Source organism: Ambystoma mexicanum, chromosome 6q (assembly GCF_040938575.1).
Source record: "Ambystoma mexicanum isolate Mex_15411 chromosome 6q, UKY_AmexF1_1, whole genome shotgun sequence".
Lineage (NCBI taxonomy): Eukaryota > Metazoa > Chordata > Amphibia > Caudata > Ambystomatidae > Ambystoma > Ambystoma mexicanum.
Genome location: NC_090937.1, coordinates 42,688,774 through 42,705,376, shown reverse-complemented (window position 1 = coordinate 42,705,376; position 16,603 = coordinate 42,688,774). Strand labels below are relative to the sequence as shown.

Genomic DNA, 16,603 nt, shown 5'->3' with positions numbered 1-16,603 from the left:
CCTCGTCGCCAGATGTTGGCCAGGATCATCCGCTTACGTACAAATGAGGACGCGGAGCCAGAGGGTTAACGTAACAGGACTTTCTTTTATTAAAACGTAACCGGAACTGACCCTTGGGCACTCTCTCTCCTCCCTCTGCTGCCCGACGTCACTAACTACACCCACCTTACTTAGCGGGCCGTGCTTTAAGGGCACAGTGTCTGGTAACACTGTTGGCCCCACAATAATAAGGATTCTAACTAAATAGTACTTCAAAGGCGCGTTCAACAGCAAGGATGAGTGATGTATTTTATTCTGCTGCTGGTTTATTATAAATAATAAATAATTAGGTGTGGGGACATCACACGATCGCGGGAGCGTGTTCTCGCGAGATCGCACATAACGTGATCTCACGAGCCCACGCTCCGCAGGAAAACGTTACCGCTTCAGAGCTGGCAGCCCGCCAGATGAAGCGGTCGCACCACAGCGCTGCTCCTGATGAGGAGCTGAGAAAGTGAGAACTTGTAGCAGCCGTACAGCACAGCTTCTTGGGTTTAACACCACAGCCACAGGAGGATAAATGGGGGCTCTAGAAGCTTACAACGTGCCATTATAGTGCACACACTTCCCACAGTGATTCAACTGGGGAAGTCCTGAACTGAACTGTAAGTACGTGCTGGATTTGAGCTTGGACATATAAGGGTCCACACCAGTTGTCATTCAATAAAGTGGTTAGAACCCACTACAGCGTCCTGTTGTCCCTTAAGGCCACAACATTAGGGCTGGATAGACAACAAAATAGCCTCAAACGTCGGCATGCGAAGTTTACACACATACAATGCGCTCAAATCTCATTAAATGACGCACGGTGCTAAATTTAAATGTATTACTTAGTCACTATGAATATATGAGCAATTTCTGATACAATGGACACGGTAATGTTATTATTTTTAAAACGCAATACCAATACATGAAGATAGTATTGAGACTACGGTGCTTTATAATAATAAATAATAATAATAATTATTAATAATAATAATAAGTCTATCGGTAGGGAACTGTGGGGTTAAACTGAACTCCACTGTTGCTTAGTTACCATGTATATGACTACAACAACGGTAACATTACGACCTTCGTACGTGATCACGTGTTAGAGTACGATTCTTCATGATCGGCGTAAATATGAGCCGAGTACGTACAATCACGTGGTTTATGTCTAAACCTCTGGCGACGGACGCGAGCAGTTGTTTCAGGAAGCAGATCGCTTCGTTTGTTTACGGAACCGAGAGTGCAAGGGTAAGTTATCCGTTTCCTCCTGTGGCAAATTTGGATGCTATTTTAATGTACTGTTGTTGGACACAGGATTCGTCTATTTATATTGACGGTTCAACGTATTTGTAGGTGATTTGTGACCCTCTAAGGCAGAACATTGGAGCCGATGTTATATGCCAGGTGGCTGGACACCAGATAAACGTTCTGTTGGTGTTTAACTTTAAGCAATTTGTGTGTACACATGTTTGCAGTAATTTTACACGTGTATTAAGTTTATTGCAGTGTAAGTGCATTCTATTGCAGTGGACCTGCATGTAATACAGCACTTACTAAGAAGGTGAGATCGAAGTCTAATAATTAATTTTGATGACATATGAGTGAAACATGGCATGGATTGGACAGTTCTTAGTAAATTAGTGAGTAATTCTATGTTGGTAGGACCGTCCAGAAGAAGGCAGCATTTATAACTATTAACTGCTGAAACCGGTTGGCACATGGCTCGCATGTTTTTATATTTGTTGCCAAACTTCACAATAGTTTTGAGGTCGTTTTTCTTCCTCATTTTTATTCTGGCGGGTCTTTACATTGTTCAATCTTTTTGGAATAGTCTAGGGACTCATGGTATCGGGCAATAACGTTTTTTTTTTTGCCAGAGTTACGTTATCCCTGCGCTCCCTGCACTTTTTAAAGTGGGTATTTTCTTGATTTTCAAACTGTCAAACGTCACTCTTCATGGATGTCCACACAGCCAAGTATATCTACAAAAACAGCTGTTTTTTTTTCTATCCACTTTTAGATAGGTGGCACACCACCGTCCGTTGGGAAAAGTATTGGAGAGGTAGGCATAGTTAGTGGTTCTTTCTCTCTCTCCTCTTCTTAATGAGATATGGAATGACATCTAGGCTCTGTGGGCAGTTTTTGTGAATCGATGGCATGGTTACTATATGGTTATTGCACTTAATCTGATAGTGTAAGGAGTCTGCTTCTGCGATGTTTGAACTTCTATATTACAAACCGGACACTCTTACTATAGTAAGGGCAACAGAGTAAACCACTTCCTGGCACCTTCTTTGTAAACGTAGTAGGTGTAATCACATCATGCAACTTAAGATTGTTCCTGGAATGGCACTGTTTTGCAAGTCTGCGAAAACGACAACTCTGGAGTCACATTGTAAAAATGTTATGTATGCTATTGGACATTTGTATAGCGCCTTTTACCATTGGTATGATTCCAAAGTGCTGTGGGTTGAACGCCCTACGGGACCGTAGTCCAGTTCAATGGAGAGAGTAGTGTAGTAAGGTGCTTGGCTGCACTCGGTATGTGTGCAGCCAAGGTGGATTAAGTGCTGTGTAGCTGCATTCTAGTAATGGCATGGTGCAGTGGTTGTGAGATCAGTAGAATGTGTGCAGCAAGGCCAGTTTGACTTGGGTAGCTGCATTCTGGTGGCAGCAGTGTTTTATGAATAGGTTTATATGTGTAACTAGGCTGATTTTCGTGTAGTATAGCTGCATTCTAAAGACTGAGGTGTATAAGTATGTATTCAGCTATGCTGAATTGATCGAGGGGTATGATTGATGAATGTTTATTAGTATTGGGTTGTCAGACTTATTGATCTCTGTGAGTCTCCTGAGAATTGACCAAATAACATTCGCCTCTATAGAAATATATCAAGCAATGAAATCCTTTCCTGTGCAGTGCACCTGTCACAATGGTTTTACTAACATGTACTATAAATTCAAGAACCTTTTAATTCCCCCATGATGAATTGGTCTATTGTTTCTTGACCACTGGAGTGGTCACTAAATCAATGGTAGAATCATATGCAACTCTAGTGTTGAAACTGGTAAAGAGAGCTCTGATTGTTCATAATATTGCCTAATTTCTATTTTGAATTTGGGGGATGCAAAGGTTTTTGCTAAAATTACTCCTATCTTACGGTATAGGTCCTAACTTTTCTAGAATAATCTCTGCTAATTTTCAGACCCCTCCCAAACCAGCGCTAGGACCAGTTCTTGCTCGATGGAACATATATTTACCCTTAACATTTGTTTTGTTCATAAAACCATCGGCCGAATCCTTGTTTAATAATGGGGCAATACAGGTGGTTGAGCATAAAGATTCACAACATAAGCTCGCTTTATACGCAGACAATGTCATGCAAATCTTAACAAATGCAAGCTCCCCTCTTCCCTCAGTGATGGACAAACTTGATAGGTTTAAGGCTTCCCTATTAATTTTGTAAAATCACAAAAGTTAAACCTCTCTGAATCCTCTGAACTATAAATGAACTACGGTAGATATTGCCATTCAACGGTCTGGTGAAAAAATTGAATACCTTGATTATAAAACAGACCTCTCTTAGATTACTCTATAAAGCTAATATTGCTGAGCTCTGCAAAATTACTGGGAAGAACCTGGAGTGTTGGACGTATGACTGCTTTGGAGATGAGCCTGCCGTCACAGTTAATATATGCTTTTATAGCTCTCAGACTTAAGATCCCTGTTAAAACTTTGAAAAAACATTTTATTTGGGGCAATGAATGTCGAGGGTTCTCGCACAATATTGTGATGTGTAGCCCCACTTATGGGCGCACTGGAGGTTCCTTGTATTGCACAGTATTTTCTCTCTTCTCAAAAATCCCCACTTTTAGAATGGTCCCTTCATACTTAAATAAAATATTGGAGAGATGTGCAACAGAGCTCTAGCGCCATCCCACTCACCTACTTGCCATTTCTTTCCAGGGGAGCAAGACCAAGGGGTGGTGGATCCCTGCTTTATCGCATGGACCTTGGCAACATTGAGACCAACACTTATTTGCAGTTCTGAAAACCTTGGATTTTTCTTTGGGAATGGATAGCAAGAACCTGGGAACTGCATGCATCGCTTAGTCCACACTGACTCTATTGAAATGGGAAACCTATGACTTTTACACACAGCAAGACTTTGATTTGGGGAATCTGAAAGATTTAGATATTCATAAACTGTCACTAAATCTCACACAAAGAGGACCAGGGCATGGGGATGATAATCCCTCTAGGGATTGAGTTATAAGTGATTAAAGGAATAACACGAAAACACATTTATTATTGAGTATTGGAATACTAGGAACTAGCTGATATTGCATTTCAGACAGGGAGGAGGGAGGGAGATCTTGGAGTATCTATTTCTGAAGAATTTTGGGCCTGAATATGGCCGAGTGCTCGTAAATTTCCAAATGTGTAACCATTCAATAATGTGCCTATAAAATAAGTTTTCACTGCCACATGTCACCTCATATCCTGGATGCATCGCCTATTTGCTCGACAGGTTGTGGGTAGGGGCTCATATATGATTATAGTATATGTATACAACAGGATAGAACAAAGAGATTTTGCCCTGTATTAAAGAGATCATGGTGATTCGCAGCCGATGGACCCATTGGTATTAATCTTTGGGCCTAAAACGACAAAGGGCTGCATCCTGTGTTTGACGCGATTTTTGTTTCCTTAATTTCACACCTACTTAATGCAACCCGTTTATGCTTGGCACAGTCTTGAAAAACACCTTCAGGGCCTTGCTTCAGCATATTGGTGGGTAAAGGTCTGGGGAGTTTTAGCTATGGAGAAGATTTCTGCAATAATCAATGGACAATTCCCACCCTTCCCGAAAGCATGGTCTCCATTTATTGACTATGGAAAGTAGGGAACCTCTTTTCTTTAGACCTGTTACCGAAAGATATCTCGCTACTTTCAATTTACTAGTGATGGGACATATTTGGGGCAACCAGCTAAATCACTCGTGTCATAGTCGATCTAGTGGGGAAACTTTACTTCACATCCTTTCATTTAGATTAGATTGTTTCTTTTTATTTATGTTTGTGATATCTAGATAGAAATAGGTAGAGGCAATGTTAATCATTGTTTTCTATTTTTATTTATTCAAAAATACGTAATTTTGTTAAAAACCAGACTTTATGCTATTTTCCTTGACTTAAAATCAGCGTTTGATATTGTCTCAAGAACTAGTCTTTGGCAGGTACTAAAGTAACGTAACGTTCCTAAGCCACTGATCGATGCTATTAAATTATTATACTAAAAAAACAGGGGCATCGGTTCGCTGTAGAGCTGGGGGGAGCACTCGTGTCCATTTGCAGTGAATAGAGCGGTGCGCCAGAGATGTTCCTTGGTGCCCCTCCTTTTCCTACTCTACATACAAGTCTTAATAGATGCACAAGAAAAGGATGTTCACGATGGCCCGGAATCGCGAAAAAGAAATGGCCTACCCTCTTTTATACTGTTATTCTTTCCACATCCCTTAGGGGACTAGAGACATCGCTGGCTATTTTCAAGAGCAAATGTAGTGAGCTTGGTCTGGAACTGAATGCAATCCAAGTTTTGTGTCTTTAAACCGCCCTCTATGAAGAATATCCCCTTGAGAATATTGGCGGATCGCATACAATTGGAACAAGTCAAAACATTTGACTATTTGGGGATTAGGTTCCATCAGTCAGGGGGCTGGTCTGGCCAACTCGTCAAGGCCAGCCTGGGGAAATACAGCAATGATGTACATTATGTTTTCTCAAGCCATGGTAGTGGGGCAATTTTGCTGGCTTTGGAATTTTAGGATAAGCAGGCCTGACTGGTGTCCCGCTGTGGGGTCATTCTAAATCTGCACCATTGTCAAGTATTGAGAATATGTTTTGAAAAGGTTACTTCTGCTGCATATGACTGCTCAACCTTCCTTGGTGCTAACGCTTTTTAGTGTTTTTTTCTGTAGCCGACCAGATTGCCCTTAACCTGGTGCTCTATTGGGTCAGACTGTGGTCAACCGGGGTTTGTAAACATATCGGGAGGCTATGCAGAATTGTCTACTTTTGAAGGGGTCAAAGGGCTGTGGTTGGATAACCCATGTTAAGCATCTATTATATATGTGGAATGAGAGAGCTCTCTGCATAACCCACTGAACTGAAAACTATTCTGTAAAAGTTGAGCAAAGGCAAGGAGGAAAGCTGTGGAAAAGCTGGAAGTACAATGGGGTCTGTGTAGTAAACTCGCTGAGCCTCTTGGATGAAATTCATCCCCCCCTTACGAGCGTTCTTTGTATGTACAAATAAGGCTGGGGATATTGCATAGAGGTCATCTTTGAGATCTGGTCTATGCCCATTGTGTGCTCTTGCCAATACATCACAGTGCAAAGGTTGGCTAATGTTGACAACTTGCGCTATGACACATGGCATTCATGCACTTAGGTGTGTTTCAAAGGCAAAATACAGAATTCTGTAATGTCTGTAATCTTGAATATTGGTATCGATCACAGCCGACAATGAGTTTCGTCCTCAAGGCTGTTATTTGTCCATTGCAACATACAGATCATAAATTCCAATTCGTTTGAATTAATATTGGTCACACACAAAATTGACAAACCTAATAGTGTCCATTTTAAATAAGTTACATACCCTTCCTTTTTGACATGTACGGAGGAGGAGAAAAGGGAAAAGAAAAACACAAATCAATTGCATATCCTCTATCACCAAAAAGTGTGTGTAACTTGCAATCTAAAGCTGATTCTAAATTGGTACGTGAATTATAACTAGTCATATCATCTTAGATATCCTCCATGGACTCTTAAACTGATTATGGTTAGTATGTGGATTAAAATTGGTCACATCACCATGTATGTATCCGATAACCAGTTAATAAACACCTCTCTTAACCATCTACTGCACAGTGCCCCATAACCGGTCTGCCAGATCACATAGTCAAAATAACAAAGTGCGCCTGAATGGAATGTGTCCCAGCACCAAGGCGTGCATGAGGTGAGAAATTGCTCTTAAGTGTTGGTGCCTGCACCTGCGAGATGTCTGTGGTATAAAATAAAAATTCCCCATATAGTCCGTTGCCTAATCCTGTATTCATTGATCATATAACAACTTACCAACTTCTTCTGCATGTTGATATCTAATAATAACCATAAATGTTAGCTCTCCACTAAAATCTTCACTCCTCTTAATCACAATATGGGATCACTTACCCTTATTGAAGCTTGTGCTTCGACATTGGCATGTGCAGCCTGATCTAACTGGTGATTCCTTATGGTTCCAATCTTGGCCACTTCATGGACATGTGTGTTCACATCGGTAAATACTTGCTTCTGATCGCGCAATGTAAATTGCATCTAAATTCAATAGACCTGGAAATTCAGCCCAAAATGCTAAATACTTGTGTATTCGTCATAAAGAGCCAACCATTCCTAGTACATATGTGATAACTTCATAGGAAAGCGGGCTTACTCAAAAATCTAGGTTCTGCTCCTACTGGCTTGAGAGGATGTATGCCAAAATAGATTTAAGAATACTGGTTCAAATACCTGTGAACAGATATTCGAGGTTTCAAAGACTAGAAACCCCTATCTCCCCAGACTATCCCGCCAAAGGGCAGGATGCTCATAATACGATTCGTCTCCATCCATTTCATAATGTAAAAATGGGGCTATACCAATAGTCTTCCCTCTGAGTTATTTCAAATGGGAATTGTTCCCCCGAGCTGTTTCACAAGTGTTTTTTTTTCATGTATAACTGTTAAATTGAATCTATGCTAAAGGTTTTAATGCTGAATAAAGCTTAAAAAATAAATTAAAGATAATGTTTACGTTTCACAAGCATTTGAATGGGATTTGATACATTTTATTTTATTCACTATACACCTAAACATTATATGTAATATAAATAAACAAAGGTTTGAAAAAATAGAGCCAATTGCAGATAGATACCCTCTGGTTTGAGTCATCAGAAGGAGGTTGGTTTGGGACATCAGGAGGCGGTTTTAGAAAAGTGCTAAAAGATTAGAGAACATGGAATTATACAAACAGTATTAGAGATCATGTTTGGCCCAAGATGAGGTGTAGCAGTGAGACCCGATCAGGACAGTCGAGCCCACGTGAGAGAAGGAGGAACCATGTGACGTGGCATTAAGGAGGAGCAGGACTAGAATACACATAGAGAGGTGGTGGAGAGGAAGATCAGGACCCAAGGGGAGACAGGTGACTGAATCCTCTAACTTACATGTGGTAACTGGGGAAGGTGAACCCAGTTGCATCTGTTTAAAATCTGAAGGGAAGTCCTAGTTTTAGATGCAGTGACCTCTATAGGAACTACAAGATGAACAGAGGTAATCTTATAATACCAACAACCAGAGACTCAGCAAGAGTACCCTTGAGATTCTGGGTGACAGAGAAGATCCATGGACCTTGCAAACTTAATTTGAAAGTACACACACTTTTTAGAAGAGACTATGCAATACAATACCTTGGAGCTCCTTTGTGAATGTCATTTACGCAGAGAGGACTCGTTGCATATAAGCTCTTGCGTAGTCGGGTCCCTCCCCTCCACCTAAGTTTCAACATTTGCATGCTGGAGTGCATAGGTAAAGGGCAAAAAAGCTGGTGTAATAGCTTGTATGCCATAATTTTGCACTCTCTGGTGCAAATTGAGTTAATTCTGCCTGTCACGTATGCATTGTAGGCAGCATTCACAATGTATTCCTATTGATCCGATTCCACAGGATTTGCACCAGCATAAAAATACATTCTGGTGCAAATGTGCAGAGTATTTGTATGGCAGAGAGACAGGGCGATGTCGGATCCTAATTTACAATCTGCACCTCCTCTCCGCCATACAAATTGTGGAAAATAAGCCATGAAGTAAAACTGATGCGTACAAGACTATAATGCAGCTGATTTACATTACGGCTCATTTAGCACCTTTTCTGTTTTTGAATTTGCCCTAGAGGAGAACCGTTCTGTGCTATATAAAATCAGTTTTAAATTAACAATTCTGTTAAGCCTCTTTGTGAACACCAGTTTGCTATATGACCAATTTCATCAGAAGAAGGATCTACAAAGGCTGTTCTGGAAACCTATACAGCAAAGGATTTCCCTAATTTCAAGATGACACAAGGATAGATGAACCTAGTCAGGACACACATTTTGAATAAATCAATTTATAGAACGGAGGAGAAATCACAGGGTGAAACAATGCATAGAATATTGAAAGGTTGTCATAGACATGGTTGCTACCTCAGTAGATCAGTGAAATATATTTCTAATACAATTTGTTGAACCTATAGAATTGCAACCAATCGTTGTACCATTAATGTAAAATAAACGGAAAATAATTTCTGAAACATCTGCAATAGAACATGAATCCCGTTGCACGCACAGATGAGCGCAGTCAATTATAAAGAAATGTACTGAAGTTACAAAGAAGATCAGGGAGGAGGAATAAAATGTTAAATTTAAGGAGAGGTTTGTCGACTTGAGCCACTTGAGTTTTGGCTAACTGGGTCATTGTTGGGGTATATGCCTAGCCTTCATCAGGACAAGATGGGCCTACGCTTCTGCCACTCTCTAGTTCCCAGGCTCCCTCTTTACCCCTCCTCTCTGTCCCCCCAATAACCAACTGTGAATCTTCCTACCTTCTAGTATCCTTACTACCCTTCCTGCTTCTCCTAATATAATCACCTCCTCCAACTGATGTGACCACCTCCTCTAAATGCTCTCCGCCACCTCCTAATATAACAATGACATCCAGATATAACAACCTCTACCTCAGTCCCCATATCGCACTCCAATCTACCCCAACCACCCACGCTGGCTGATTTGTGTGGCAGTGTTTTTTATTTGTTTTTTTCCTTTCCTTCACTCTAGACACTCTCATTGGGTTTTATTCTTGGAAAGGTTTTTCACAAACCTAACCAATTGTTGTAAGGCAGTGATGGACAAATCCCTCTAGACTCTAGTCCAGTTGACGCTGAGGTGCCTGGGCTAAATCTTTGAGGCTTATCAGTCTTTGTGGATCTCCTCTGAAAGCAAGAAGGGTCAGGGGGTGACAACCCTATTCCTGTTGTGCATGTTAGTGTAGTTTTGTGGGGTTAGGTTTGTTTCTAACTATATTTTCTAATTCTCCCTGGTGTTCCTGGCCTGGGGCTAGTTTGCAGGCTGATGGATTTGTTAGTCAGTTAATGAACTTTATGGGATCACTAGCTGCCTCCTTGTCATTTTCAATTATGTTTCAATTATGTTGGAGGGGGTTTATGGTCTCACTTGGGGGAAGAGGTTCGGTTGGTTACAGTCCACCCTCCTATGTCTCGGTTAGCCAGAGCCACATATACTAACCAGAGTCATGAGGTGGTTCCTGGCCTTTTTCCTACCAACAAATGGTAACTAAGTGGAGTCGGGGGGGTGGGGAGGGTGAATTGGGGAGCTTCCCCATTCCATCCCTAGCAATCATCTATTGGCTCACTGAGGCAGAATCATTCAGGTAACTTGGTCACATATCTCCTGCTCTTCCCCTTTGTGGTTAGTCATTTGAGTGCTACCTGAGATGACCTACAGTGCCTTAAGGCGGGCTTCATGGTGGTCTTCTGAGAAAATCTACAGTTAGCTGGCCAGGAACCACCTCATGACTATTTGGTTAGTAACTGTTGCTCTGGCTAACCAAGTCAAAGGAGTATGGACTTATGGACTTTAACCAGTGTGAATTTCCAGGCCACCAGGTAATACGTCTAGGTATCTATGGCCACTATTTGGCCAAACACTAACTGCACGATAGCACTATCCCTTTCCTTCAGCTGGCACTTCCTACTAAGGAAAAGTATGGGGGCTAATTTACCCCATTTCTGACTTGAGAAAATACCAGGCCAAGTATTTGGGAAGGTCACATATGCTTTTTATTTTGGCTGCTTAAGTTTGAACAGTTCCTTGTCCCACCTGGAAGCCCATATATTTGACAGATGAGTTTGCCAGATTAGTGGTGAGACCTGCCTACTGCAACCAGGTACAGGTGCTTCAACTGGTCGGCCAAGGTGTTACTGTACATTACAATATTATCTTGGTATGCCCCCAGAAATACCTGATGTTCTCCTCAAGCACTATGTACATCACTCTCTGCAAAATAGTGGGAGAGCCATGAAAGTCCATCGGTAACATGAAATGTGCAGGCACATTGAGGTGACAAAGGCTGCTTCCCTTTGTTTTCCCGAGCCAACAGGATTTGTCAATAGCCTTTTGTTAGATCCGGTGTAGATATGTTAACAAGTCCAATTCATTCAATAACCTCATCTACCTATAGCATGTAGTAGGGATTGTATTCCGAGACCTGATTCACCTTGTGGAAGTGGACACAGAAACACTTTCATCTGGCTTAGACATCTGGACCATAGTTGATTACCAATGACTATGTGAGGGCTCTATGACTGAGAGCTTAAGCACCTTCTGGATCTCTTCCTCTACAGCCTTCTGGAGTACTTCTGGTGGGCGATGGGGCCAAAGCATGTCAGATTTGACTTGACTCGTCTCAACCTGGTAAACTTTTTACTCACTGGCCAGTCACAAAATAGCTCTTCGGGGATCAGCTCTGTCATGGTCATATTCTTTGAGGAATCGGAGAACTGGGGGTGGGGCATCAAGGATGATTCCTCTGGTTTCTGTTCATTGGTCCCCTTGTTGTACTTTGTAGTTGTAGTCACTGGGGACTTCATACAGGCCTTTCCACTTGGCAGTAAGTTTCTTCTCAGAGCTGAGCATTAGTACACGCACAACAGTACCCCAACCACGAACTGTCTCAAATGTACTCCTTCAGGAATTTCTACTTCTCCAGGCAAATTTGTAGCTCCTGACTGGTCAGGCATTACATGATCTTAAGTTGCTTCTGAGGGGCCTTGATGAAATTTCTACATTCCCTGCCTTAGATAGCTTCTCATTTCTTGCACTCTTTCAAGGTCTCCACGACCTCCCAGGATTCCCTTCCGTAGACCAATTCAAAAGAGAAGAAGTCAGTTGAGGCCTGCACTGTTTTCCTGGTGGTGAACAAGGTGTTGGGAAGTATCTCATCCCAGTTTCTTTTGTCTTTAGACACCAACGTCTGTGAAAGATCCTTAAAGCCTGGTTGAAGTTCTCCACTAATCCGTCACTCTGGGGATGTTAAATGGAGGGCTGGAGGGTCTCTACCTGTAACAACCTTTTGAAGTCTGTAATTATTTGAGAGATGAAGGGTGTTCCATGGTCCATAAATCTCTTTAGGCAACCATACCTAGGAGGTTATCAAATGTTTGATTGTGCTCTTGGTGGTAATTCCCTTTGTGGAAATGGGCTAAGGATTCTTAAATGCACAGTCGAGGCTGGGTACGATATAACATTTCCTTGACGTAGGTATGTTTAGGGTCCCCACGGTAGCGATGGCTATACTGGAGAAAGGTTCTTCCATGATGGGTATGATTAGGATGGAGCCCTACCTACATGTAAGTGCAAGGTGTTTTGGTATATAGGACATTCTGAGCATAATTTCTAAATGTGCTTGTGCATGCCTGGGGAAAAAACCTGTAAAGGACATGCTCTTGGGCTTTTGTGATCTCCTGATGCCTTGCAGAAAAGCGTGAGTGGGACAAATCCAGGATTGACCTTCAGTATTGGACCAGGATGAACAGGTGAAGTGAGGTCTACACATCACTTTGTATTATCGTGTTGGTGACTCAGTAGAAAAGTCAGACTTACTCAGCAAAATATGGATCTGTTTGGGTTTGGCCTTCCCGCAGCTGATATGGTGGTGCCGTAGGTCAAACTTAAGCATGGATTGCTATACTGGGCCTGAGAGAACTTCTACCTCGAGCTGGACCTTTTGTGTTTGTTGAGAGCAAGAAAGGATTGAAGGAGGGAGTGCGGTTCCTGCTTTGCAATCTACAGAGATCTTGGCTACCGCTGGGATACAGCGGAGTAACCAAACACTGCACCACCCACATAGATTGTGTGCGATATTCAAGTCTCTTGCGCTGAAAGGTGGTTTATGATTACAAATTAATTGGGCTTGTGGATCCCCATCTGAAAGTTCTCAGAGCAATAGTTATAGATTAGGACTTCAACTGTTCCCTGGTAGTGTTGGTAAATGATGCCTGACCCTACATAAATTATATACTGGACTGCTAGGCTGGATTTAGGGACTAGGCAACCCATTTCTAAAACCATATTTCACGAAGGCCAAGCAGGATGTACAAACTAGTGTGTGCTTACTGTATTCTATTTTTAACAGAACCAAAAGTCACTTAATGTTTATATTTCTCAGTATTAACCAAAGAAAAGTCTCTCACCGGAGACTTCCCCAAGGGAAGTACCCGGTGCATTGCAGCTTCTCTCTGACTAACTTGTTGCAGGCTTTCCAGTGTCCTGCTCTCTATCTGATACAGTGGGGGGGTGCTGCCCTCACATGAGTGGCAGACCACCGCCTCGACTGAGTGGCAGGGCAGCACAGTCCTCCATGTGCTTTATTTTCATGGGGTACTTTGCTGCCTGCCTCTTACCAGGGACGGGGTTCCCCTGGCACTTTTTCTGCCGGCTTTCATAATTCTGCGCTAGCAACAGAGATACGCTGCTTAACAGGAGAGGAGTCTGCTTCTTCTCCTTTCCTCTCTGTTCTTATTTATTGTTTCCTCCTTGGTCCACTCCCATTTCTCCTCGTGCCTTGTGGTACTGCCTGTGATCTACCTGACCTCCTTGGAGCTTTCCTATTCTGTCTAACTGGGGCCTCCTTCTTTCTCCTGGCTGCGTAACCTCACAATGATGTGTGCTCATCTGTATCACCACTTTCACCTCCTCTTATTACTACCTCCAACTCCCCCCCCCCCCTTATTAATGATACAGCCTCCTGACTGTGACTGCTACCTCCTCATTCTAGCATTTTCAACTCCTCCTCTCTTGATGTTACCTCCTCACCCCTCATCCTTGATGTTACCAAAGTAGACTGCTACCTTCTTCTCCAGTCGTTACCACATCTTCCTCTACCCTCAAAATGACCTCCCCACTTCTCTCTGCATGACACCATGTCTAGGATATCACCTTCTCATACAGATGTTACCACCTGCACCTCTCCTTGATGATACTGCCTCCTGTACTCTTGATGCTGCCAATGCCTCCTTCTCGCCGAAGTTTACCACCTTGGCACCACCACCTTACACTCTTGATGTTACCCCTCCACCCCTTCCCATCTTGTTCTGACCACCTCATCTTCCCAGTTACTGCATCGCTCCAACCTTCTCTGTTTCCCCAGTTCCTGCTTTCTCCATCTCTGTCCAATCTCAGTCACTTGCAAACTCGAGCCTCCTGCTCCTGCAACCCACACTAATTGACAGTCATTGGCGTTTTTAACTCTATCAGACTGAAATACAAATACACAGGAGGTGAGATACTTTACAACACATGGTTTAGTACAATCGGCGCATAACGTGTCCCTTATAGCCAATAAGGTCAGTCACGCAGTACATTTTATCAAGATACCCTTTCTACATTCAGTTACTATCACATCTTCTGCACATTGTTGTCATCCTGTTTTATATAGATCTGTTCCTACTCCTTGCTTGGACTCTCCGTAGGTGCTTGCTTCTGTGTGCTGTAATGGTGGCGAGGCTCTGATGGGTTGCCTCATCTGTGTTCAGCTGAGCTTATTTTTGTTACTTTGGGCTAGGAGGGCCAGACCAAGCCTTGATGGGGTCTGAAAGACATCTTGAGACTGACTCCCCACATCCCCCACCTTCCTGTTACTGCTTTGCACTCTATGGGAAGAACCAAGTATCCTGTTTCTCCAGTGTGTGAACGGGCTACTAGAAAAGTTCTGAGTAATCCTGCAAATGAATGTGTATAGAATGCTGGTTTGAGGTTAACTTGCAATTCTTTTTACCTCTGCTGCTGAGAGTGCTGCCTGGAGACAGTTTACCAATATGATTGTATCACCCACAGTTAAACCAGTCTTTGGAAAACTGCAAACTAGCAATATTGACCGCAGCCAAACGGCCCACAACTTCCTGCCTCCTAGGTCTCTTTTGATCCTGCCACTCTCCTCCCCATTGGCCAACCTTACCTAGTGGTTCCATGGGCAATCTTTCCCTGTCCCCACCCCCCCCGTACCCCCAGGCAAGTGCTACAATATCAAAAGACAAAAAAGGGTTACCAAACCACGCCCCTTCTTGTGTGCAGGTCCACTTGGATTTTGCAATGGTTATCAGAGTTGAGTCAATCAGTTCAAGCTCCATCTTGTGCAAGTGCCTTGTGAGCCCATCAGTCCCGCTGGGGAGCCGTTCCGCAGCTCACAGGTGAGCGCAAGGTCTTCGGAGTGTTTCATGTACATAATTATAATTGTTCTTTTATAACGTGCTTAATACCAGCGAGTGGTTCTAAGCACAGAATCAGGATTCAAACATGTGTTGCGCTGCGTTGTCTTGCTTCCAAGACAAACGTGTTGCCCCTGAGCTATCCTTCCTCATTTCATGCCGGCCTCTACTGTTGACTGATCCTCTGCATCTCATAGCGGACTGTGTGGAAGAAGCCAGGCTCACTTTCTTTAGAAGATGGCTAACGGAGATCATTTACTCATTAGCTTGCAAGCCATGTAACACAATCTCAGCAGCCGCACACCTACCTAACCCACATTCCAGGGAAGTGATGTCGAAATTACATAGTTCTGATTTAACGTAACCTGCCAGGAGTGGAGATGACTTCCGGGGGAGTCCTTCCTATCCTGCCTCCTTAGTCAAGGGGCATATGTCCTCCACCCATTGATGACTTCAGTCCCTGAACAACTGCCCATTGTTCTTCACAGGCCTGTCGGATTAATTGAACACAGGCCCACAACCCTGCTTCAGTAACTCCAGAGGGGATGGAGCATAAACATTTATCTGTTCTTACCTCCAACCAATAGGTAAAAGGAAACCTAACATCTGCTAGATTAAAGAAAATATTAAGGGCATTGAGCGCATGATATAATAGGGATGAGTTTGTTCATATGGGGCATTCCTGTTCCCTTCTGCAAAAGAAAACCCCCTCCCCCATATAATTTCCCTCAATGCATATATTTGTACATTTATTTATTAAAAAAGACCCTTCTCCCACACCGGTTTGGGTGCCTAAGTGCGCGACTACTCGTTGGAGCGTCAGTGTGGCTGGTCGCGTGATTTTCTCAGTGGATATGCTAGAGTATGTCGTTTTCTGAAAGAAATTGAGAAAAGCTGGCCCGCATTATGCGTGATGGGTATGGGGTGATTGATAGTGGCACTGTATACAAACGGACTGGCACCACAAGAAGAAAAAAGGATTGGGTCCCTCCTAACTGCCACGTCCCTCTCTGGGCTTGCTCTGGCTTCACCATGTAGGCCTCCAACCCCTGGTTTATGGGGGAGGCGAGGTGTCTGGTCTGGTTGGGGTGTCACCCAACCTCTTGACTGGGTCAGCTTACTGACGTTGTCACAACAATCATGGCTAAAGTAGTAATCCCCAAACTGGGCAGAGGGAGCTAGATCTAGAATCGTTATGGGCGTCCTGCAGGATTCGGTGCG

At 43.0% G+C, this 16,603-nt stretch overlaps 1 protein-coding gene across 2 annotated transcripts in view; it reads left to right on the top strand.

Annotated features, from left to right (window-relative positions):
* Positions 1–1,176: 1,176 nt before the first annotated feature.
* The window catches only part of KLHL8 (kelch like family member 8), a 789,397-nt gene continuing 773,970 nt past the window's right edge, over positions 1,177–16,603 (top strand). Inside the window, exon 1 of one of the 2 annotated variants that reach the window (XM_069630444.1) lies at positions 1,177–1,275. The gene's annotated coding sequence lies outside the window, so the exon portion shown is untranslated. The remainder of the gene's footprint in view (positions 1,276–16,603) is intronic. The other variant, XM_069630445.1, reaches the window with a different exon arrangement.